Below are 25,002 nucleotides of genomic sequence, written 5' to 3' on the forward strand. Positions count from 1 at the left end.
ATTCACTGCACGCTGTCACATCAGCTTCATTTTCAGCGGGAACTCTAACAAAATGTACTTTTTTAATTGATAAAACACTTCCTGAAAATAGCATTTTCATAGCATAGCAAATAGCATGGATGTGGTAGGCAATCAAATATAAACACAACGACTGACGTCACTATTTGAGAAATAGTTATGGCAGCACATGCTATATCGCTCGAAAAACCGGACACACTATTTTCAAACTAATTTTTCAACAAAAGAACAATGCTCCGCATGGAATCATGTACCCAAATCGATAAAGAAGAGGCTTCTGATGTTTAAAAATCATATTAGAGCCTTTGAAAATAAGATATGTTTTCTAAACTAATAAAAAAAACTCACTCGTATTACCATAATAGGTACTATTGCGATGATAGGTACTGCTACCCTACTTGTTTTATTTTATTCCCTGCCCTCTGCCACAGAGAAAACCAGAACCCGCAGCTCCTGCGAAGGGAGGTAATTGAAAAAAATTAAAACCATGTCAAGCGGCTGTGACCATACCATGGCACAAGTGAGAGAGTGCAGTAAATTATAACATGTTTTTAATATGCATTATTATATCACATACACACACACTATACTGAGTCGCCGAGTTGGAGTGCGACACAATGTATCGGGGTCAAAAGTGCAATTCAACGTCAGCGAATTTATTTATCGCGAGCATGAGGGCTGTTATTGAATGTTGCCTAGTTTTTCAATCAAAACAGATTGCGAAATGCTTCTGCTCAGGGTCGAAATGGTATGATTACCGTGGTTCCTAAATTGATCAATAGAACTAAGGCATGAAAAAGTATGTTCCTAAAACCACTACGAAATTATATTGAAGATTCCTTCTCATCGCCGCCATAAACTGAATCAATGTGAACAATTTTGGCAGGCTCGCGGTAAACAAATTGTTATATCAACATATTTCCTCGCATCACACCTTAGTAAAGTGTTGTGGCGAGGAGCGTTGGAAAGGAAATTAAATCCGTTCAAGCGTAAATAAACAAACTAGGAACAAACAGATCCAACTGCCAGAACAGTGGTGACGCCAATCGATCTTGCCCCCAGCAGACAACACACTTTGAATCAGAGACAGCAACCGCATGATTGTGGGCACAAGATACATTTGGAGCAAATTTAAATGCCGATTCACGTCTTTATACGCTTTGGAAATGACTCTCCGACGGGCAATAATTTACCGCGACGATGGTGGCTGCTAATTTTCCTCCTCCATTCATTACTTCTCTTCGACGCATTAAGGCAGCGGCGTGTTAAATTTCATATTTTCCACCCCAAGGACACATACCTACTTAAAAGGGGCACCATTTTTTTTTTTGCTCGACTTGAATGTATAAAACTCGTAGCTCGCAGCTAGCCGGACGTTATCCTGGCAGCAGCAGCAGCAACAGCAGCAGTAATTACGCTACTGGCATAAACAAATCGATTAAAACGCGATCCGACACACCTGAAGCTCCCCTTCGTTAACCTCCCATCCCTACATTCGTCCCTTTCCCCCCATCACTGGGGGTGGGGTGTATGCAAAACACTCACGTTCGTCGTGCTGCGAGAAACGTAATCCAGTTTCAGGGCTCGTAATCGAGCGGCCGGAGATTGTGTAACCGCGCAGCGGTCAACAGGTATCTGGGATCCGGCTAGGCATTTCAAGTTCATTGAATTGCGGGTTTCGCGAGACGCAGCTGCGAGGACTGCGGCTGCGGTCCTACCCCACGGATCGGGGAGTTGTCCTAGATTTATGTGCACACCAAGTGGAGCGTGAAAATATCGGAGGAGGAGGAGAGAAAAAAAACTGTCTCAGATTCGGCACCGAGAGGTGCAACTTGATACCATTTTCGTTTTCGCTTTCAGGGGCGTTATAGATTCCGAGCAGGTTGACTTGATGTCGATCGGAATAAAACTGGTTTTGGGTAAGGCTTCAAACCACACTCTCTCCGGCGCATGATATTGAACTTGGGCGTTGGGCAAAAAAATAAACTCAGCCAATAAAAAAAAACTCAAAATTCGATTGTGGCATCAGTGGTGGAATATGCTGTCACGATAACGGCGGCAAGACGTAAAATTTATGGAGATATTCTTCGGAAGATCTGTTGCACTGATAAGAGAATAACAAGCGCGGACCAAATTGCGGAGCGGAGTGCTATCAATTGCTCCTTCTGGGAATATTGCGATGTTCCGCGAAGCTCTGGAAGTGCACACACACACACACACACACACACGCGCGCGCGGGAAAATAAATAAACGTCGAAAAGTCCCAAGGCTACGCGTTTAATCTCGCGCATTGTTAGTATTTAATTTCGAGGAAATATAAATTTGTGCGATGGGGTAAACAATTTCCGAATTTGGCACAAAAAAAAAACGCAGAAGGAATCAAACAAATAGAATTTGGATGCTTCGTTCGTGGATGTTAGTTTCGAAAGAACATGACAAAAATGAATCTTACTTTATGCCATGCCCTCTGGTTATATAGCTTCTCACAGATTTAAATTATTCAACAAAGTATCTTCTACTTTTGGCTTTAAGAGGCTTTAAACTTCTCAGTTCATTCGCCTCTAACAAAGTATTATGTGATGATGCGCTAATTGCTGCCAATGTTACATTTAACACGGTTCCGATCACAATGGTGAGGATAGATAATTTTTACTTACATTTCTGTCAATTTTGACTAAAAAATAGTATAGCTGTGTTCAATGCACGACCACATCGTTGGCGTAGCGCTGCGATTTTCAAAAATTTAATTTGCTTATTTATCACCATGGGTATTTTTTTCAAAATGAACCGAAATTGGATACTTATGGAGTACAACTTGTATCAAAATTATTATATCAGTTTTAGGAGCAATAATTTGCATATCTCACGATTTTTCTTAATAAAAAATTTATCCGAAATGTTTCTGATGTTTCCTATTCAGTTCCCGTGGATGTTCTCCATTTAAAGCAATTACATCATCCTTTAGGGATAATATAGTAAACATTCACTAACTGGGCGAAAAGGGAAGACGAGTTATCGACATTCGCGTTTTAACTTGTCCGGCATGTTAAACGGCCAATAAAATCGAGGAGAACTTCAACGAATTGTTTGCTTCGCGTTGATCATGAAATTGAACAAACAAAAGGATTCCAATGGAAGTTTCGCATTGAGTGCGACAACAGGTATGAAATATAATTTGAGGAAATTATTTTTCTGTAATTTGATCAATGTTTTGTCATGCGAAAATAATGTCAATTTTCATAACGTTTCAAATTACATTCGAATGCCCCTCACGGCAAATCTTCCATTTGAATATGGCGTCGATTGTTTACGGAATTCGGCTTTTTCACTGGTCCAAGGACCAGTTAACGTTAGTCCAATTAAAAAGCAGACCAGTTAGCGAACGATTACTGTAATTGCAACCGGCTGGAAGGTTTGGAGAGTCCGATGTTAAAATACTATGTAAAATTGGGCCGAAAAAAAGCTACTTCGAGGAACACCTACAGCGATAAGCGATTCTGCCGCAACAGTGCTCAGAGAAACTTTAAAATTTTCTGCTACTTTCCTAACTGAAACAAAATAATGAAGCTCCATACACTGAATTCACGTTTGCGAAGATGCGCTATTTATAACCTAGCACAAAGTATTATATTTTTGTTTCGAACGTTACCATTCTCTTCGCTTTCCTTCCAAGCTTGTTTTGGAAAGATTTCAAACTTGAAAGTTCATTCACCTTCAGAGCCTTCGGAAATGCCAAATTAAGGAAAATTAATTCTATCTATTTCTCTCTCGAGGCCTTTAGAAAGGCCATATGGTCGGTGTTAAGTCAGAGGGGACTAAGTCGCAAAAATAAAAAAAAATCGAGTTATTGAGTACATTAGATAAAGCATTTCGTAAACTATATACAATATTTATCAGATTATTAAAATCACGTTTACAGAAGGAATGACGCATCGAAATTATTTCGAACGCTCAATAAAAACCCCTATATAGCATCAAACTTCAAATTCATTTTTCTCGAAATCACAAAAATGTCGCATGGTCCGGTCTGACCTACTAACACTGACTATATGGAAGAGTTGGGGAACTCTCAGGAAAATGACTTCGCAATTCTTTTGGTGGTGGTTTTTTTGTATTATAGAGACTTTAAACTTTTTAGTTCATTCGTCTCTAGCCTTGAGAAAGGTCCTTAAAACTCTACTCTAACTCCTGCATTACACCTCTGCCCCCATTGCCTTGAGAAAGGCGCTCGATCCCTCGCCGTCCAGCTCGTCCAGCAACGATGTTGTCCAGTCGGTGTCCACACAAAGAATAAGGCAATTCTTTTGATACATTGTGCCGCGCCACTACGTTATTGATGGCTGTGTTTGGTAATTATATGCTTAGAAAATGCTTAGAATATGGTAATTATATGCACAGAAAAAAGGATTTGAAAAATGGCAATACTTCTAATTATCGTTAATTTCAACTTTCAGCAAATCAAACAAATTTTGGGACAAAAGGCGACCAATTGGTTCGCAAGAGATTGGAATTCGTTCATCTCAAAAAGTGTTATGAATATTAGAACTATTTCATAGAAACGTGAAATGCTATCTGTTTCGGCACCATCAAAGATAGACATCGGCAAATACCCGAAAAAATGTATTTATAACTTGATCCTAATGCTGAAACTTCATGAGACAGAGCATTTTAATCAATGGAGAAGCATGGTAGTTTCTGGACAAAAGAAAGGATGGATAATCTCTGGGACATGACCGGAGAGACTTGCACCAAGTGAGTCAAAATAATGATTGAACATCCAAGTAGTTTTTCAGTATCTCTTAGCCAGATTCATTAACGACACTCCCAAAAACATCATTCCCAATGAAACGATTCACAAATTATGCTATGCAACTTTTTTCGTCGACCGGCAACAGATTCGGTTGAGTGATGGTGGTGGCGGTGACAAAAACCAATGCGTAACAAATTAGCATCTTCATCTTTCCACCGGAGAACGCTCTTCGTTGCAAGCTGAATTTGAAGAAATTTTAAACTTGGATTCTGCAGTCGGACATTGTCCCGTAGATGGGCAGTTTCGAACCCGAAACCGGTCGACATTAGAGGTAAATTTTAATCCGTTTAATGAATGTTATGTCTTGTCTCGCGTCGCGTCTTATGAGTGTCGTATTATCATTTCCCCCTTAGGTAGAATAATCCCGAATGGTAGAAAGAATATATGTACCAATATGTACTTTTTGACGAAAATCTGTACTCTGTAATGTACAGAATCTGTACCAAAAATAACGAAAAAAAACTGTACCTTTCCAGATAACTTTGTACGTGTGCTTCCGACTATTAAATACTGAATATGTAACTAATCCTTTTTCTTGATAGATCGCAAACATGTTTGCATCAATTGATTGGAAATATTTATACGCATCTATTAGAATGAAGAAAAATGTATGTTTATCTTAACAAATTATTAAATAATTTTAAAATGTCGAGCATTTTCCGTACTCGTGCTAAATCCCATGATTGGTTCAATTTTTATTCCCCCTGTTTTTCTGTAGAAAAGAAGCATACAAAGTAGCATCAAAGCACAATTTAAATACAGGGTTTTCCAACTTTAAATTCCGAAAGTAAATTGAAATAAAACACACTTAGAATTCGAATTTCGATGAAACTTTTATTTCAAATTAAAGTTTGGTTTATGCCATTATGTGTGAAACACAACATCATTCAAATGTCCACCTAGGGCTTCCTCAAACACCTTGATCCGGAACAGGTAATTTTCGATGACTTTTCGGCACATATGGGGCGGTATCTCGGTCATAACTTCACGAATGTTGTCTTTCAAATGTTCAAGAGTTTGCGGAGAGTTGACATAGACACGGTCTTTCGCATAACCCCACAAAAAAAGTCTAGCGGGTTCAAATCGCATGATCTGGACGGACAATTGGCATCACCAAAACGCGAAATTATGCGTCCCTCAAATTTCGTTCGCAATATGGCCATGTTCGGTCGTGTTGTGTGGCACGTGGCGCCGTCCTGCTGAAACCACATGTCATCCGTATCCATATCATCAATTTGTGGCACAAAAAAATCGGTTAACATGCGGCCATATGCGCTCACCATTCACAGTTACCGTCTCGCCGTCCTCATTTTCAAAGAAATACGGCCCGATGACTCCACCAGACCATAATGCGCACCAAACAGTGACTTTTGGCGGATGCAATGGCCTCTCAACAATCACGTGTGGATTTTCTGAGCCCCATATATGGAAATTTCGGGTGTTCACATAGCCACCGAGCTTGAAATGTGCCTCATCGCTGAAGAAAATTGGATGCGAAAATTCAGCATTTTGCGACGTATGCCCGACGCATTCCATGGTCACCACGCTCTAATTTTTGTACCAGTTGGACTTTATATGGATGTAGGTGCAAGTCCAAATGCAAAATTCGCCACAATGATGTGTTTGACTGAGCACGCCGTGGAATCGAAACATTCGGGTCATCCTCCACACTGGCAGCAACAGCAGAAATACTTTCGGCCGAACGCACATTACGATGATGCACAGGTTTCACAATATCCGCTACGGACCCAGTTTGTTCGAATTTACGCACTACATTAGCGATTGTGTGCTCTGTAGGCCGTCCATGACGGCCAAAATCCGTCCGTAATGCTCGAAAAACATTAACAAATGCATCGCACAAAATTAACACGTTGTGCGATGCTAAAACGATCCATATTGTAAAATGGCAGACACTCAACTAACGATATGACGCTTTGGTTGACAGCTATGTCAAACGGTTGTCAGCGCAGGGCTGTATACTTTCGGAAGCCCGAAATGGAAAACCCTGTATATCCATACAATTGCGCAATCATCATGCATGATTCTATCGAAGGGAAGAATAGACAAAGGAGCGGCTTAATAGATACTCCCCCGTTGCGGCAATTGGTTTGCCATCGTGCTGAACGGACATGCAAAGTTGTGAGCTTCAAAATGCGCACAAAAAACTGAACATGAGACGATCGTTCAAATCTTATGAAGATCGCTGTAATTTAGTTGGATCAAACTTATTAAGTCTGCGTAGGGATGTCGCTAAAGCGATATATATATATATATATATATATATATATATATATATATATATATATATATTTATATATATATATATATATATATATATATATATATATATATATATATATATATATATATATATATATATTATATTTTGATCTTCTCCAATTAACAAATTTCAATATTAGGACACGAAAATCTGTGTCCCCTTTTCACGCATAAGTTATAGATATAACGAACCCATTTTGAGTATGTGTCGTGTTTTCAACCGCTCGTATACTTCGTACGATAATCACTTGATCCGTTCATATCTGAAAAAGATTTTATTTAACGCTCTTAGATATTAAGTAAAACTTATGTTAGATTTAAGCGTATCATTAGGGTACTCTTGTTCAGGCCTATTGATCTTCTTCTATCTTCTATATATATAAATTGTGTCTGTATTCTGTCTGTCTGTCTGTTCTTATGGACTCGGAAACTACTGAACCGATCGACATGAAAATTGGTATGTAGGGGTCTTTGGGGTCGGGGAAGGTTTTCGTGATAGTTTGAGACCCCTCCCCCCTCTCTAAGGGGGGGCTGCCATACAAATGAAACACAAATTTCTGCATTACTCGAGAATTATTCAAGCAAATGAAACCAAATTAAGCATACGGAGGTTTTAGGGCGCAATAAATGTTTCCATGGTGGTTAGACTCACCACCCCTCTCTTTAAGGGGGGTCTGCCATACAAATGAAAAACAAATTTCTGCATTATTCGAGAATTATTCAAGCAAATGAAACCAAATTAGGCATATGGAGGTTTAAGGGTGCAATAAATGTTTCTATGGTGGTTAGACTCTCCACCCCCCTCTTTAAGGGGTTCTGCCATACAAATTTTCTACAATTATATAGTGACAAGTGCTGTTAGTCCATTTGATGTTTGCGCTAGCGAAATTGATCTTTGTTCGAAACTGAAAATGAAATTTAATGTGATGAAACGCACTCCTATATATTCTTCTATCTATACAAAAAAAAAAAGATCGCCGGATGTGTTGATAAGAGTAGAACTCGAGGAAGGAATTGTCCGATTTAGGGCTGTCTTGAATCTATCATATTTTCTGTATAAAACATTTATTCCATGTAACGGAGAAACATGTTATTTGCAAGTGGTTGAAAAATCTTGAACGAGAATTATGTCTGAAAATAATCTGATATTATAATGATTTTGTTAGAAAGACTAGGAATTTTATAGTAAAAGGTAAATTCAACGAATAGTCGAATAGAAAATCAATCAATGAACAGTTCTGCGATTGGACCCATGAACTTGCTCATAGTAAGAAAACATGAATGTTTGAATGTATTGATAACAAAAAACAAATTCTGGGCGGGACGAAGTTTGCAGGGTCAGCTAGTAACAAATAAACAAAAACTCAAAACTATTGTAGGAGGCGACACTCTACCATTGGAAATGCAATACACTGCGTTTCACAACTATAGAACCACTCATTTTTCTATGTTTCCAGAGATATGTAAGAAGTCGGTTGAATTGAAATATATGGTGTAGGATATAATAACCATCTTCATATATAAGACTGGCCATTTGAACTTTATTGTTGTGTTCAGGTGCGAAACATTCAAAAAACTAAAATTCCCGTGTTTCATAACTATAGAACCAGATTGAAGAACTCTCACTCCTTTACAAAATTAACGCCAATTTAACATGGATTACGATAAGTTTCTGATTCGAAAGTCATCTTTAGTTCTCAATCAGTTAAAAAAAACCATTCGGGGTGGTTACGACCATGTTGCGCTATATTGTAGTGTGAATCTCGTTCTTAGCAGAGGATACTCCTCGTTTAAGCTCTTCAAATGACCCATACTGCTTTTAAGCTGCATCTACTATTAATCCGATCACTCCTCATAAGTTCCTGACATGGTTTCGATTTGGTAAACAAGCTGACCAGTCCTGAATCTGAAGATCCTATTCATTAAACCATGCCATAACCTTCCGGATTTTATGAATTGACACCAAATTACCCAATTAACACGGTGTTTTTAATGCAAAAACAGCAAAAACAGAAGTAAATGATTCTGAGGTACTTCATCGCAACTCTGACTTTGCATTCGTGTTGATAAAAGGCTATCTGAACCAGGCCTTTTTGAGAAAATTCTCCCTAAACCATCAAACTGCCGCCTGCAACGTTACGAATTGGAAAATTTCAATGACACGTTCCGTATATCCTTCCTGTATGATGAAATTCTCTTCAAGTTAAAATTCTTTTTATCAGTGAAGTTCTCCTGAAATAGTGAAACCCATGGGATTAGCTTTCACATTAGTTTTTGGACTCGCAGCTTTGTAGAAGTGATTTTTATGGTTTGAGGAGAATTTTCTCAAAAAGGTCTAGTTTAGATAGCTTACCATCAACACGAATGAACAGTCAAAAGTGCAACGAAGTACTTCATAATCATTTACTGCTATTTTTGAATCAAAAACAATGTGATAATTGGATAATTTTGTATCAATTCTTAAAATCCGGAATGTTATGGCATGGTTTAATGAATAAGGGCTTCAGATTCTGGCTGGTGAGCTCGTTTATCAAATCAAAACCATGTCAGGAACTTATGAGGAGTGATCGGACGAATAATAGATGCAGCTTACAAGCAGTATGAGTGATATGAAGAGCTTAAACGAGTAGTATCCTCTGCGTAGAACGATATACACACTACAACATGGCGCAGCTTGGTCGAAACTACTCCGAATGGGTTATTTGAACTGATTGAGAACTAAAGATGACCTATGAATTAGAAACTTATTATAATTCATGTGAAATTGACGTTAATTTGGTAAAGAAGCGAGAGTTTTTCCATCTGGTTCTATAGTTATGAAACACTGGAATTTTAGTTTTTTTTAAATGTTTCGTGCCTGAACACAACAATAAAGTTCAAATGACCAGTCTTATAAATGAAGATAGTTATTGTATTCTACACTATATATTTCAATTCAACCGACATCTTACATATCTCTGGAAGCATAGAAAATTGAGTGGTTCTATAGTTGTGAAACGCAGTGTAGTGCATCAAAAAATTCCATTCTTCGTAGCGTCACACTCTCCTTGGCGAATAATGGATTTCCGTCAAATCGTAAGTAGTGTGATTATCTATAGGATGCATGGATGCAAACTATCGTTCTTTCGAATGTCAGTAACAAATAAGTAGATTGCACAAATGAGCAAATGAGCAAAATAATGTAGGATGTTGACAGGACACCAGGACACGACCGAATTTTTTTGCGTAGGACTACGAAACTATTCTATTCCAACCGTTTGGTTAAGACTGGTTCTTATAAAAGTAGTTAAATTATTTTTTCAGTTCATTCGTGAATAGTTAATAGAAATTGCAGATGATCTGCTGTTATTCTCTGGCCGTGTGAATAAGTTGCCATCGGGTGGAGCTTTAACTCCTATATTTCTCTTTTCCATAGTGTTTGATCTCTGCATTTACATTTCAAGTGACCAATTTACTGTTTCACAGTGGAATACAATAATAGACCCACGCCGATTCATTAGTTGCTCCTTATTGACAGTACGGGTAGGTGAGCGCACAAATGGGTTGAACAAATGTAGTGGAAAACGGGAATGCTCTTAATTTTTTTTTATAATTTGAATCATTTATTGAAACTTTTTATAAATTTTAGAGAATTTCCGATCTGGCTGGTATGCAAAATCATCAAAATGCAACAACGGTTTGATTTCAACAAAACGGAACGAAACTATCACGGAAGAACGCTATCAACTAGAACTGTTTTAAAAGGGTATATGAGTTTCAAAATTAATGTTTGAATATCGATTCTCTCTTGTGTACCAACGAGAATCTTTGTCACAAATCGCAAACAACTACTCACAGTATCTTCGTTACTTTGAAGATAGCATCGAAACCAGACATCCATCATCGCTGTCATAACCTGCGGAATGAAGAAATATAATCTTCATCTAGTTAATCTAGTGGCGTGCCAACTTTTATGCTAGCCGACGACGATCAGTATATTGCGTGCACAAAGTAGGGATCGTTAGGAAACTGATTATCCGCTCAGATCCGCTCTTTCTTTCGGCCTCTGGGAAACACAGCCTTCCTCAGTTCCTGCCGACCATAGAATCCCAGCTCCCAGACGCTGATTGATTGATCGGTAAAGGCGATTCGTTTGAAGCCCGCTTTATCTTACGAAAAACTAAGCCTCCTTCCTCGCCGGCCGATCGATCGTTGCATACAGTTGCATTGCGCGCACTGCGCTTTTCCACGGGTGCAACAACAAAACGCTGCTGTTCGCCGAGCTAATGATCGATCCTAGCAATTATCTGCGCTTTCGCGGAGTTTTTTTTTTCGTTCAGTATACTTTTTTTGCGTTCTTCTACTATTGCTTTGTGTGCGCAAGAAGTGAAGGCTGCTTGTGGCAGATTATTAAAGATGTGATGCAACTGCAGCGTTTGATTGCTGCTGAGTAATCGTCTATTGCAGGGAAATTCTTGTTCAGGGGGGGGGGGGAGGGGCAAATAGCACAGTTTCGGTCTCGAGAAAAACGTGGATCGATACTCGGCGTGTTTGAGAGAGAAAAAAAAACCACAAAACCAAACAAGTTCCTATCAATTGAACCAACAAGCGTCGACAGTAATTGATATAATTAGGCTGCTTCCTGGATGGCTGCTTCTGCGGCTACGGCACAAACCGTCTCTGGTTATACCGAACTGTGTTTTTTTCCTGTATTTTGTTTGTATCCAAAACAGACGCAGATAGGGTGGCACTTCAGTTCCTAGTTTTATTTTTAGCTCTCCGTTGGCGAGTTTTCAATTCCGCCGCTCGGATCAGCGTTTCAATCCGTCTCGAATCGTCACGGTAGGCATATTGAAGGTTAATGCCGAAACCCCCCGAGCTCATGAGCTTGGTTTTGCCTATTAAAGAGACCGCTCCGAGGAAGAGCCCTTGAGTTATTGATGAAGTGAGAGGGAGGACTTGTGCGAGCCTTGCGGCAAACTATCGATTCGTGATGGGTCAGTTTTGGGGGGGGGGTCTTGGAATGTTATTGTATATTTTTTTGTTACTTTCATGGATACCGCCGCAATTGCTGAGCCGAAAATAGCTTTTGAGGCTATGGTGAATGTCCAGCACGAAATTAAAGCCATGTCTACACAAATCGAGCAAGACGTGTGATGAATGGTGAATGACTTTGCTGTAATTAATAGTAAATGATACCCGTGTTTCATCGTTTTACCCATTTGTCATTTTGTTCCGAGAGCAAAAACAATTATGGTCGAAAATCGGTAAACTAGGTTCTATTCCATGGCTCCTTCGCAGCCATAATTCACAGCAGAGAGGCCATTTTTTCCACCAGGAGTTTATGTCTTTATCGTAAAAAGCAGTCGTCTCCGTCCCCTTTGCCACCGATACGACGTACCTGTTGGATATCTGCGACTGACCTAAACGCCACGGAAAACAGATACTATAAATTAACCATAAAATACGACACAAACGAGCTGGCCCATCGATCATGGGCGCCGTGATTGCGGGCACATTGGGTGGAGGGCACAGGTGCTGCTGCTGCTCAAGGACTGCTACGTATCCGGCTCAAGAGATCACAACCGGCTGTGCGTGTCGTGTCTTGTGCTGGATTGCGAGAATATCGACTCAACGAGAGTGTGGTCTGCGGACGGCAACGCCAACATAATCGAGCAGCAAACATTTAAGCCGGACTTACATGAAAAGGGGGGTGTGGTTGTGGACGGAATCGCCGCATGCGGTGCGAGGTCACGCCACAGGGTGTGGTTTGGCTCAAAACTTTGAGAATGAAACATATACGCAGAGCGGTGTTCTTTAAGCTTACAATGTCTGTCTAATTGACACGTGGAAACAATCATTTGAAACGTTCGCTAATAACGAACAAGAGCATATGTCGCTGTCCTTTCTGGGAGAATCAATTAGAACCAATTACTCGTTTTCAGCACTCATTCGTGACATTCATCCGTTATTGTTCTTCGCTAAGCCAGAAAGTACCCCCGCGGGAACGGCGGTTATTGATTACATACAGCAAATGAAAACACTGAAAAATTCAAGCCATTTCGATTGGTTTTCATGAAATAATTGATTTCATAAAGTTCCTCCTGTGGAGTGAAGCATGGTTTGTAAACGGAAATCGATACTTGTGGATGTGTTCGAGTGCGAGAGGAGAACCACAGAAGCAAACATGTTCCCCGCAATGGAACCAACAGAGACCGAGAGCGGGATCTGACGAGAACAAATGGAAAGTAATCAAAAGTCCTTACGTCAATATAATTCTCGAGAAAACTCGGATTGGATATTGGATATTTTTATATGAGCACATGCCAGGATAATATTTTCAAGGCGATTTCAAATGAAAACAGTATCTCAATTTAGGTTTATTTGGTTGTTTGAATGAATCTTTTTCTGATTTATATGTTCTCAGCCCTGCTTCTTCGACTAAGTGAATTAATTATCGGTTCACTCGATGTAAATTAGAATATGAATAATTCCGACCTATTTTATAGTCATAGTCATATATTTTATAAGTATAAACAATAATTTGTATGATTTGAAATTCAAATTATCTATCTTTATTCAGAAACTAGCTGACCCGGCAAACTTCGTCCCGTCCAAAATTTATTTTTTGTTATCAATACCTCCAAACGTTCACGTTTTCTTACTTACGATCATGGGTCCAATCGCAGAACTGTTCATTGATTCATCCTCTGATTGACCCTTTACAATTTACTTTTAATATAAATTTCCTAGGACTTTCCTTCTATCAAAACTCGTCATTATAAAATCAGATTATTTTCAGATACAATTCTCGTTCGAGATTTTTCAATCACTTGCAATTAACATGTTTCTCCGTTACATCAAATGGACGAACAACGCTTGTCACAATGTAATTGTATAACATATTCGAATTGATTTTCTCGAATTTTCCCATTTCCCTTCAGAGTTTTCCGAAAATTTTCAATTGTCATGTTTGGTTGAAATATGTGTAATATTTTTATGGGACTCCGTAATATTCTATAGGAAGTAGCGGTGTCATACCGTCATAGAAACATTTCTCGTACCCAAAAACCCTCACATCCCAAATTTGGCTCCATTTGCTTGATTAGTTTTCAACTTATGCAGAAGTTTGTGTTTCATTTGTATGGCAGCCCCCTTCCCCTTAGAGAGGGGAGAGGAGTGTCGAACCACCATAGAAACATTTCGTGCCCTCTAAAACCTCCACATGCCAAATTTGATTCCGTTTGCTTGATTGGTTCTCGAGTTATGCGAATGTCAAACCACTATATAATCATTTATTGCCCCTTATATTATTATTATTCATTGATTCTCGAGTTCTGCAGCATCCCCCCTGAGGGAGGGAGGGAGGAGTGTCAAACCACCATAGAAACATTTATCGATCCCTAAAAACTTTTTATGCCAAGTTTGATTCCATTTGCTTGATTAGCTCTCGATTTATTCAGCCCCTCTCCCCTTCAGAGAAAGGGGAGGATTGTCAAACTATCATAGAAACAATTACAGCCCCCCCTAATCCTCCACATGCCATATTTGGTAGTTTCTCCACCCCTTAGAGAGGGAGGAGGAGTGTCTGTACACTATAGAAATGTTTCGTGCCCTCTAACAATTCCAAATGCCAAATTTGAATTCGTTTGTTTGATTAATTCTGGAGTTATGCTGAAATTTGTGTTTCATTTGTATGGTGGAACCACCCCCCGCCCCATAGAGAGGGGGGAGGAGTGTCAACACAACATAGAAACATTTATTGCACCCTAAAACCTCCACATGCCCAATTTGGGTTCGTTTGCTTGATTAATTCTCGAGTTATGCTGAAATTTGTATTTCATTTGTATGGAAATTTGAGGGGTTATTTATATCTATTTTTTCAGAATTTTAAAAGCATATTTTTTCGAGAAAAATGAATTTTAATTTTCAATTTTTTTTACAATGATATTTTTTTCCAAAAAATTCTTTGATAATTTTTAATGAAAACCTAAGTAATTTCCTACATTTCATTCTCTGACCAACTTTTTGTAGATCTTATAGTATTAAAATTAAGATTTTTCGAAAAAAAAGTTGAAACAAATTTTTTTGGAAAAAAATTTCATTGAAAAAAAAATATTTTGAAAATTAAAATTCTATTTTCTCGAAAACATAAGCCTCTAAAATACGAAAAAATTGATATAAATAGCCTTTAAAATTTCTAACAAGTTTTCCATACATCGGACGATGGGCACATTTACATGGAATAAGTTTATCAAACAACAACTTTTTCATGTTTTTCTTTGGAAAAATGCCATTAATGTTCTATTCGTTACATTTTTATGTATAAATTGTCGCAATTTGTATGATCTGTTAACTTTTCTCTATTTAGAAACATGTCAAGAACATGTCAAACGTGAGATTTTTTTTTTTTTTATTAAATCGTTTATTTTTACAGGCTCAGTTACATAAGTTCAAAGGAGCCAAACTCCTGACTGTATTGTTACAAGTATATATAAACATTTTTCCTTAATTCTAATGTTAATGGTGTAGAAAACCGATTACTCGCGGTCTACTCGAGTTTAGAAGGGTGTACGTGAGAATTTACACACAAAAATATTACGAGCAACACATAATTTTTTTCAGGAGTCTTCATACAAAAATGACCTATATTTCGAACACTATAAAAGATAGAAAGTTGATGTCCTAGACAAAAGTTTATATTTTAATAAGATCTAAAACTTTGTCGAATACATTATATAGCTATCTTGACTTTCAACAAAATTAGAATATGTTTTTTTTTTCAAAGAAAATACTAAAAAGTTGTTGTTCGAAAAACTTTTTCCCTGTAAAAGTGCCCATCTTCCGATGTATGGACGACTTGCTGGAAATTATAAGGGCTATTCACATATATATATATATATATATATATATATATATATATATATATATATATATATTATAAATATAATATAATAAAAAAATACGTTTTTGCGAAAAATAAATTTTAATTTTTTAAATAACTTTTTTGTCAGAGAAATTGTTTTCCAAAAAAATTTTGGCATTTTTTTGTAAAAATTCAAACAATTTCCTACATTTCATCCTTTAACAAAAATTTTGTAGGTATCATAGTTTTTAAGTTATAGTTTTTAGTAATAAATTAAGAAAAAAGAATTTGGGTTTTCCAAAGAGTAGTCTAATTCTTTTTCGAATATTTATGCAAGTATGCAAAGTTGCTTAAATGACCCATGTCTTTACACTCACAACGTTTCAGTGCTATCTGTGCTGGTGCTGCCAATTCCTAAGACGAGTTGGCATAAAATTCGTCAATATGCACAAAGGAAACTGTACAGTGCTGAGCTTGTGTTGGCGTGCGAAAGCAACGTAGAAGATTCAACTTAGACTTCGTTTTTGCATGGATTTTTCTTGCCGTCCTCAATGAGGTGAAAGAGGCGCATCTATTTTTCTGCACAATTTTTCTGACGTAGGACTACGTCTTGCATTCCTGTACCTGGGTGTAAGTTCACAGTTTCGAAGAGGAGAGATTGATCGATAAGCCCACGTTAGTGCTACGTCCACCTTGCTTATACCACAGATATAACCCACTTCTAGTTTTTTTTTGACAGGAGGTACCTTGTGTGAATTTATTGGCTTAATGCTGACTATTTCCGATCGATCATTGAATTTTCGTGAATAAGAGACATATTTCCAGGTTAAAAGTATTGTCAATGTGTAGCGCAGCACAAGCCGGATGTGAAGAAGGCATTCCTCAGCGTTGAGGGCTGTGTTATTTGGTGGATAATTGAAGGTTGCTGTCATGGTCACCGCGACCACACAACCATTTCGGTTCGGACTTTCTGTTGCTGTTCTGCGAAAGTGGTTGCGTACCATAAATTTTTGGATCATCTTATTGGGAATTATATTTTGGGAGCGTTGAAGATGTGATATACTGTGAAAATATATTCAATGTTTCAGCGTTGCTCTAGACAGCGAGCAATCAACAGCACATGTTAATGTTAATACTGCTGAGATATAATTTGACCATTTGCTCAATTTTTTTTTATTGGCTTTTTTAATTATTTCGTTTATTTTATTGGCTTTTGGAATGTTGGAGTTTAAGTTACTGATCTTACACTTTTTACTTCTTGTATCCGACTAGCAAAACGAAGGTACACTTACTGACTAAAAATTATCAATAACAATATGTTTCCTGGTTAAACGTAAGCGGGAAATCTTGCATAAAGATCGCCAGCAACCATCTGAAACGATTGTAAATCACCTGAAGCCACCGACGGCGGAAATTATGCGCTGGAAAATTGAATAATCATCAATTGTGAGCCGGTAACCATCTTCTGTAGGAACATTGTACCACTGCGACCATTAGTTTGATCTATTGTAGTGACCGGTAACCATAATCGTAAGCCGACATTTCAGCTTGTGAATAAAATCAGCATGGGCCAGGTCAGATACTTCGTGGGAGACCATCACTGGTGGGTGCGTTTTGGCTTGCTTTTCTCGACACGATCTCGTTAAGCCCATACAATTACTCATGAAGTAAAGTGGAGCATGAAGTCCAGTGAAAATATTTTCACCAGACACAACCGGTTTATAGTCGTCTTTCTGTGGATGTTGTTGTTGAAACGCTACGAAATAACATAATCAGCCAACCCGAAAGCACGATTTTAAGACGGACCGGCCTCCCCCCAAAGTTTCCTCATAAATATTCAAGAATGGCACCTTTCTCGTGTTTCTTATCTTGTCTTGCGCAAGAATTAGGTCACCAGACCACCTCTGAATGCCGCTGTAACAGTTCCGGGTAATTTCGATTCTCTTTTTGCCCCGACAATTACTGCAGACTGCAATTACGATTTGAAATTATTAAATATGATATTTCATCAATTTAATTCCATTTTCACCGCAAAGAACGCCGCTCGATACTGGAGCCATTTTGTCGGCCTGCCACCAAAAAGGGGAATGAGAAAATGAATCACTACATGAAAGGCGACATTCTCTTACCTCGGTGTAAAAAAAACGCAACATGAAAGGTTCCGATGCCGACCAGTGGTCACATGTCAACCGAAAAGTAGTGCACAATTCAACGTAATCGCGGCTCACCCAAAGTTCGAAGCTGACTTCAAAGCATATGTCACGCTTCGATCGCTGAAAACGCGCGAAAAAAAACCCTCTCAACAATTCGTTCCTTCGCACACAGGTTCACATTGTAGGGCGCAAAAGTACCCTGCACATGGGGCAAATTATGGCACTTTTGAGCGATGTCGGACTGAATCTTGTGCACTGCTACGAGAGCACACAGCAAGAAGTCATTGGCCTGACTCGGTGGCCTCATCCGGCTGGGAAAAAAAAAATTGACCGACTGTGGAGCGCAATAAACGGGTTTGACAACCGACGCAAAAGGCACTTCTGGCCGATGCCGATGATGGTAAAGCCATCTCGCGTTCCGTGTGACGCAATGGTGATTTTGCTCTCCCCCTTTAGAAAACAAATCTAAACTTTGCACTCCGCGACAAAACGGGCACATGAGCGCAGCAGGCAAAAACGTCGTTTCGATTAAAGATGACGTTTGCTCAATTACAGCCGCAATTTGTGACGGTCTGCAGATGATACTTGCCGATTGTTGTTCGGAATGGGGAAAACTCCAATCCGCGCGCCGCAGATGATGATGATTGATTCACGTAATTTGGATGATTGGCTAACACTAAGAATCACCGAGCGAGATGAATTCAGCTATACAAACCTGCAAGGTAAGAGAAGAAAAAAAACATTATTTGTAAAATTGATTTGTTTTTCTAAGAGGACTTAATGCACTGACATATCACGTTTATTTTTTTATTTTTTGCAATTTTCCAGCTGCTAGTGAAATTCTTTCATTTAGACCTCCATAATTGTTGGATGAGCGAAATTCAGTTCTCCTCCAAGAACTTCGTTCAATTACAAGTACATCGGAACGTTGTGCGGATGAATTCGAATTTGACAGTTTTTTTTTCTGGTGACAACAAACAAGCACAGTTGCTAGGATAAGGATCGAAGTAAACCTATTTCGAGAGGCATACCAAAACGGCGTTTCTAAAGCGCCCTATCGGGCATTGGGTGCCACTCAGAATCCACTCAAAGGGATTACAAGAAACTCAGCTAAAAATTAACCATGAATAATCCTCCCACTTGAGACAACCAAAAAGGTGCGTTAACTGACCCTCTCACGATGAATGAATTTAAGATAGGTGAACTTTTGGCAGCCCACAAACGAGGAAACATGAGATATGTGGGTGTGATAGAATTCTGGTGAGCGTGAGTGTCAAACTCCGCAATTGGACCGCAGAAATAAATATATTCATGTCTTACAAGAATATAAATTGGTGAAAATTGGTGTAATTGAATGCTACTTTAAATACTAAATAGTGTATCAAAACATTGACTCAAAATTTATATTATGACCCATTCCAGAGCGACGCGACAACGTTTTTACTCACTAAAAATAAATTTTTTCACACGATTTTCGAAAAATAAACGATGTCAAAATAAAATTGGGAATACTCCCTACAAGAATCATCAGTGGGAGAATATTTTTTAGTCCAACACAACATGACAACACCTGACTTTTCGCGGTTTCCGACTGTTGAACATTAATATTGTATTTTCAGATCCGTTTCAAAACATACAAATGAACTTTGTTCTATAATTTATTTACAAAAGATGAACGTAGATTTTTTAATATTGTTTTTTTAGTTTTTCAAAAAACTCCTTGCGAATATCGGCATTTATTTTGTGACAACACTCTGTGCTCTGTGCCAAAAAAAAAAGTCTTCACAGAGCATTGTCATGTCGCAAAATCAAAAAAGTATAATAAATTAGAATTTCACCGTTTTGTAGCAAACTATACATTAGTTTTTATGTTTTTATGTTAGTTATCATCTTGAATACTTCTCACTTTCCTCTGAGATCTTCCCTTCCACTTCCAAAGGTTTATCCTATAGGGGAAGGTGGTCCTGAATCTACCCTCCTTTGTACCTCAGGAGCGGCGAATTTTCAGTAGTGTCAAATGAAAGGTGTCACGACGCTGACAATTTGGTTATATGGTGGCTTTTTTCATGCTCTCCTAATTCTAGCGTTTTAGCGCTATTTTTCGTTTTCATTACTAAGCGAATCCATTTGAATTGGAAGGTCGGTTATTTTTTCATTTTTTGTATTTGGCTCGAATTTTGCAGACGCATTTTTTTATGACTATCAGCCGTTAGATAGTAATTATAAAACTAAATGTTCAAAAAGCAGCTTAATTACTAATTACAAACGTTGAAAACTAATTAAAATGAAGATGTCTATAAATTAGAACGTTCATGAGTCTTATGCATATATATAAAATGATCATTTGTATCGGTCAACAATCGTATTAAAGAAGGACATTCCAATAACGATCACGTTCTACAGCTTCGCGATGACCGATAGCGAGATGGTCAGATCATTAGCTAAAACGACAGGAAAAGAAAATCAAGCAGGAAAATAAAACAGATTTAAAATTTTTGAATTGTTGAATGAAGTTTATTGCATAGTGCGTCAAAATGGAAAGTATAATCGACAAAACAGTAAATTTTTTTTTGAGTTGGATTTTTGAAAATTGTTGAAATGTTTCTTAAAATTCTTTGTAGACCCGATTTTATGAAAGTACGCATAATTTTCAGTCAAAAAGGTGTACTGAAAATTGCTAAAAGCTACCGTTTCTGAGATACAGTGATTCTAAAATAGAATTTTAAATTGTTCAACTTATTGTCGTTTTCGAATTTTTTTGAGTCTTTTTAATTTTTAAAAAGTATTAGATAATTTTTGACTGCAATGCTTAAATCAATTAAGCGATGTTGTTAATTTTTATAGTATAAGGTTGTGTAAAAATACATACATTATGACGAATCTTATTATTTTTTATTTTTCGAGAAGAATTTTCTCAGAATATGATCGTTTTATGTTTGAATTGTTTTGGAAGTTGCAGTGCATAACAAATATTACTTATTGCATAGTGGATCAATATGAAAAAGGTGATGAACAAAATATCATAAATCAAATGTCCCACGATTTTACGTTATTCTTATCAATGCCCTAGGCTAATGAAGGAGAGGTGTGATAACTGCTAACTGCTACTTGCCTAATTTTTTTTTCTAGCTTTTAGTACATTATTATGTTTAATCATAATTAAACCGTTTAACTTAAAAAGTTTTCTTATTCTATTTTCTAGTTTTTAGTACATCATTAGAATATTTCTCTACAATAAAACCATTGTACTGTATTCTATCAGTCAAATAATTTCATACCGATATTGAGTGGATTGTAGAAAATACATAGTTTGTTCTCCAAGTCAAGTTCGTTCGTTTGATACACATTTCTCAATCAACCTTTTTTTGAGATGATATGAAATCAGCTATTTTGTAGCGGCGGCCAAATTGGATTTTTCAAGATAAGCAGTTTTAAAATGACAGGAGAGATAATAGTATTTTATTCGGTCAGTTCCTATTGGTCAAATTTCTAATAATGTGGGACAACCCTACAGACATACAACCATACATACGAACAGTTCAAGCTAAATAAAACCGTTTAATAAAGTAATTTGCCATTTTGTGATTGCGGCCATCTTGGATTTGAATTTTTCATGATCTATTAATCGGGTTTTGAGAAAATATGCAGCCCGCCATTTGATAGAGGCTGCCATCATAGATTTGCATTTTTCATAAATAACCGTGTTCTACTAGTCAAGCCCTTTCATTTGATACCCATAGTAATAGGGTTTTGAGAAAATATGTAGTCCGCCATTTTGTAGTGGCAGCCATCTTGGATTTTCAAGATCATGAAATACACAGTTTTATAATGACTACAGAGATAAAGGTGTGTACCAAATCTCGGACCAATCGGTCAACAGGAAGGGGGTCAAATTTCGATTAATTTGGGTCAGCGCTACAGACAATCATGTTACAAACATACAAATAGATTACAGGCCAAGCTAAATAAAACCGCTTAAAAACTAGAAGTGGGTAATATCTGTGATATAACCGCAAGGTGGACGTAGGACTATCGCTAGCTTCGCATTTGTTTAAAGTTGCATCTGAGTCAATTCTCAATGAATGAATGAATATTTTGAAAGTGTGAGTGAATAAATATACGTATGAAATCATTTCTATAGGGTTACACATACAATTCAATTCTTTTGCACTTGTCGGTGACCCACCGACTGGTTTGCGTGGCTTAGTAGAAGCAACAGAAGATGGTTGATACATGATACATTTTGTTCTCGTGAGAACAAAACACGAGATTATGTGTGCGTGTGTTTGTGTGTGAGAAAGAGAGAGAGAGAGAGAGAGAGAGAGAGAGAGAGAGAGGCAGCCGTATTCTATGCCCGGCTCTTATCCACGGAAATGTTAGTCTTTTCCGGTGCTGACATTGTGTTCATTCGGCGTCTTTATTGCGGCCACCATAATCTCGTTCACTGGTGGATGGTTGGGAGGCTTTTTGAACTTCTTCTATATTGCCTCATTCCGATCACTAAAAATGCAAACGAGAAGAGAAGTACTCACAGCTTGCATGTATCTGTCAGTTTGTTAGTTTATTGTATTATAGAGGCTTCAAACTTAAAAGTTCATTCGCCTCTAATGTATCTGCTACAACGGTTTCTTTAAGTACCTTGATTTTGCGTCCGTGTTCGGGAGCATATCTGATCAGTGCAAATCAAGCGAGCGAAAAGTACTCACAGCTTGCATGTGTCCACTATGACGGTTTCTCCAACACAAATGCAGGCGAGTAGGAGAAATCACAGCTTGCATGTGTTCACTTTGACGGTTTCTCTTGGTGCCTTGATTATGCATTCGGGAACACATTCTGATCAGCACAAGGCAAGAGAGTAAAAGTACTCATAGATGGCATGTGTCCGCTATGAAGGTTTCCCTAACACTAATGCAAGCGTGAAATAAAAGACATCCCAGCTTGCATGTGTTCGGTATGACGGTTTCCCCAACACTAATGCAAGCAAGTAAAAGAAATCAGCCGGCATGCGTTCGCTATGACGGTTTTCTCAGCACTAATGCAATCACAGAAATCACATCATGCATGTGACGAATTCTCCTGGTGCCTTGATTTTGCGTCCGTGTTCGGGAACACATTCCGATCACCACAAAAGCAATCATCGCCAATGAGCAAGATTGTTATGGTTTCAATAGCTTGCTTTCAAAGCAATTTTTGAGCAGTTGAAACAAGTTTTTGGATCAATGAGTAACCAGCATATAGCACGTAGAGATTTTATCTTTTCAATGTAGTCGTTAGTTAGCAGGTATTAACGCTCAAAATCTTGTTGGTCCCCAGTATGGAAATGAAAGACGTAGTCCTACGTAAAAAAACCTTTTGTTGTTTATCATCTGTTTTTTTTTTTTTTTTTATATCTGTATTATAGTGATTTTCAACTCATTTGGCTGGTTCGTCACTTTTACTTCCATTTTTGGAAGAATGTCGGGAGTGAGAATTGAACTCGTGACCTTCAGCGTGAGAGGCATGGATGTTACCACTACGCCAGATCGCCTCCTCATTTATCATTTGTTCCATTCCTTTGTTAGTTACAATGTGTTAACAATGGAAGTCAACAAAGAGAAAATTTAATACATTTTATGCATTTTTTATATAAAGGCGAAAATGCAAGCCAAATCGCTGAATTTGTAATGGTGTAATAGTGTTTATGGTATGGTTATGGGGTTTATGGTTTATACTGTAGCAGCTAAATTTTTGACATTTTTTTCATTTTTGATTTTTTAAATTTTTTTCAGTCCAAAACACTAAATTCTAATTTTTACTGTCCAAAACTGGACCGTTTGAAGCCAGCGATTGACAAGAAACGTCCAGGATTGGCCAACAGAAAAGGTGTTTTGTTCCATCAGGCCACATATGTGTATAGTGACACGCCAGAAACTCAGGGAACTTGATTGGGGTGTTTTAATACATCCACCAAGATTATTTTCTGAGAATATTCCCAATAAGTTTTTTTTTATTATGTATATTTTTTTAAACTACCTTATCACATTATCACAATAACCACATCACATATTTAGTTCAAGCATTGCAGTCGAAAATCAAAAAGTTTATTTCTAAGTTGAAAAGACCCGAAAAACATCCGATAACAATCGAAAATTAAGAATTTTCAGTAAATTTTATTCCAAAAACTCTGTATTCCAGAAACGGTAGCATTTAGCAAAAAATGTCCGTACATCTTTCTGACTGCAAATGATGCGTTCTTTCATAAGATGGGGTCTACAAACAATTATAAGAAAAATTTCAACAATTTTGGTAAATCCAAATTAAAAAAAAAATATCAAAAACTACATTTTTGTCTATTATTTCTCTAGTTTGGTGTACTGTGCAATAAACTTCATTAGTTGTCCGCTGCAATATTTGATATATATAAAAAAATCAAAAACTCCTTTTTTGAGAAAATTGAATTTTAAGTGAGGGGCTCAAAATGAAAGGGTTGTAAGCGACATCATCGATTTCTCTACATCGACTCTCTTTTTTGGTCATGTAAAACTGATGGTGCAAATTGTCCTTTTTGCTAATAAAGAATGCGTCTGCAAAATTTGAGGCGAAATGAAAAAATACAAAAATACAATTTATGAAAAAAATCGTCATTTGCGGTGGAACACCTCTACTTCGAAAACAGAGAAAAGATATTTTAAATGAGTTCAATGTTCTTTTAGATTGCGAAAAATGACAAGAAAAGGCATTTTATTTGCTTATGATCTGTTCATCAAAATAAGATATTTGAAGTGAATCTTCCTGTTGCCTTTAGTACATGTTATGCCGTTAATTGGAAAAAGTCGGGGTAGTCCTGAACCGCCCTCCAGTTTTTTGTTTGTAATTATTTAACACATTCACTCCGGCGCTTACCCATCAATAGCTCG

The 25,002-nt window shown here is 37.6% G+C and overlaps 1 protein-coding gene across 3 annotated transcripts in view; it reads right to left on the minus strand.

The window, feature by feature from the left end:
- The window catches only part of LOC129765055 (terminal nucleotidyltransferase 5C), a 365,409-nt gene that overhangs the window by 187,813 nt on the left and 152,594 nt on the right, over positions 1-25,002 (minus strand). The window contains exons 1-2 of one of the 3 annotated variants that reach the window (XM_055764887.1): positions 18,897-19,016; positions 18,696-18,821 (exon numbers count right to left, since the gene is read on the minus strand). The exons of the other annotated variants lie outside the window; for them this stretch is intronic. The gene's annotated coding sequence lies outside the window, so the exon portion shown is untranslated. Of the gene's footprint in view, positions 1-18,695; positions 18,822-18,896; positions 19,017-25,002 lie in introns of those variants that run through there. 3 annotated transcript variants of the gene reach the window in all.

The sequence above is a fragment of the Toxorhynchites rutilus genome, chromosome 2 (genome assembly GCF_029784135.1).
Source record: "Toxorhynchites rutilus septentrionalis strain SRP chromosome 2, ASM2978413v1, whole genome shotgun sequence".
Taxonomy (NCBI): domain Eukaryota; kingdom Metazoa; phylum Arthropoda; class Insecta; order Diptera; family Culicidae; genus Toxorhynchites; species Toxorhynchites rutilus.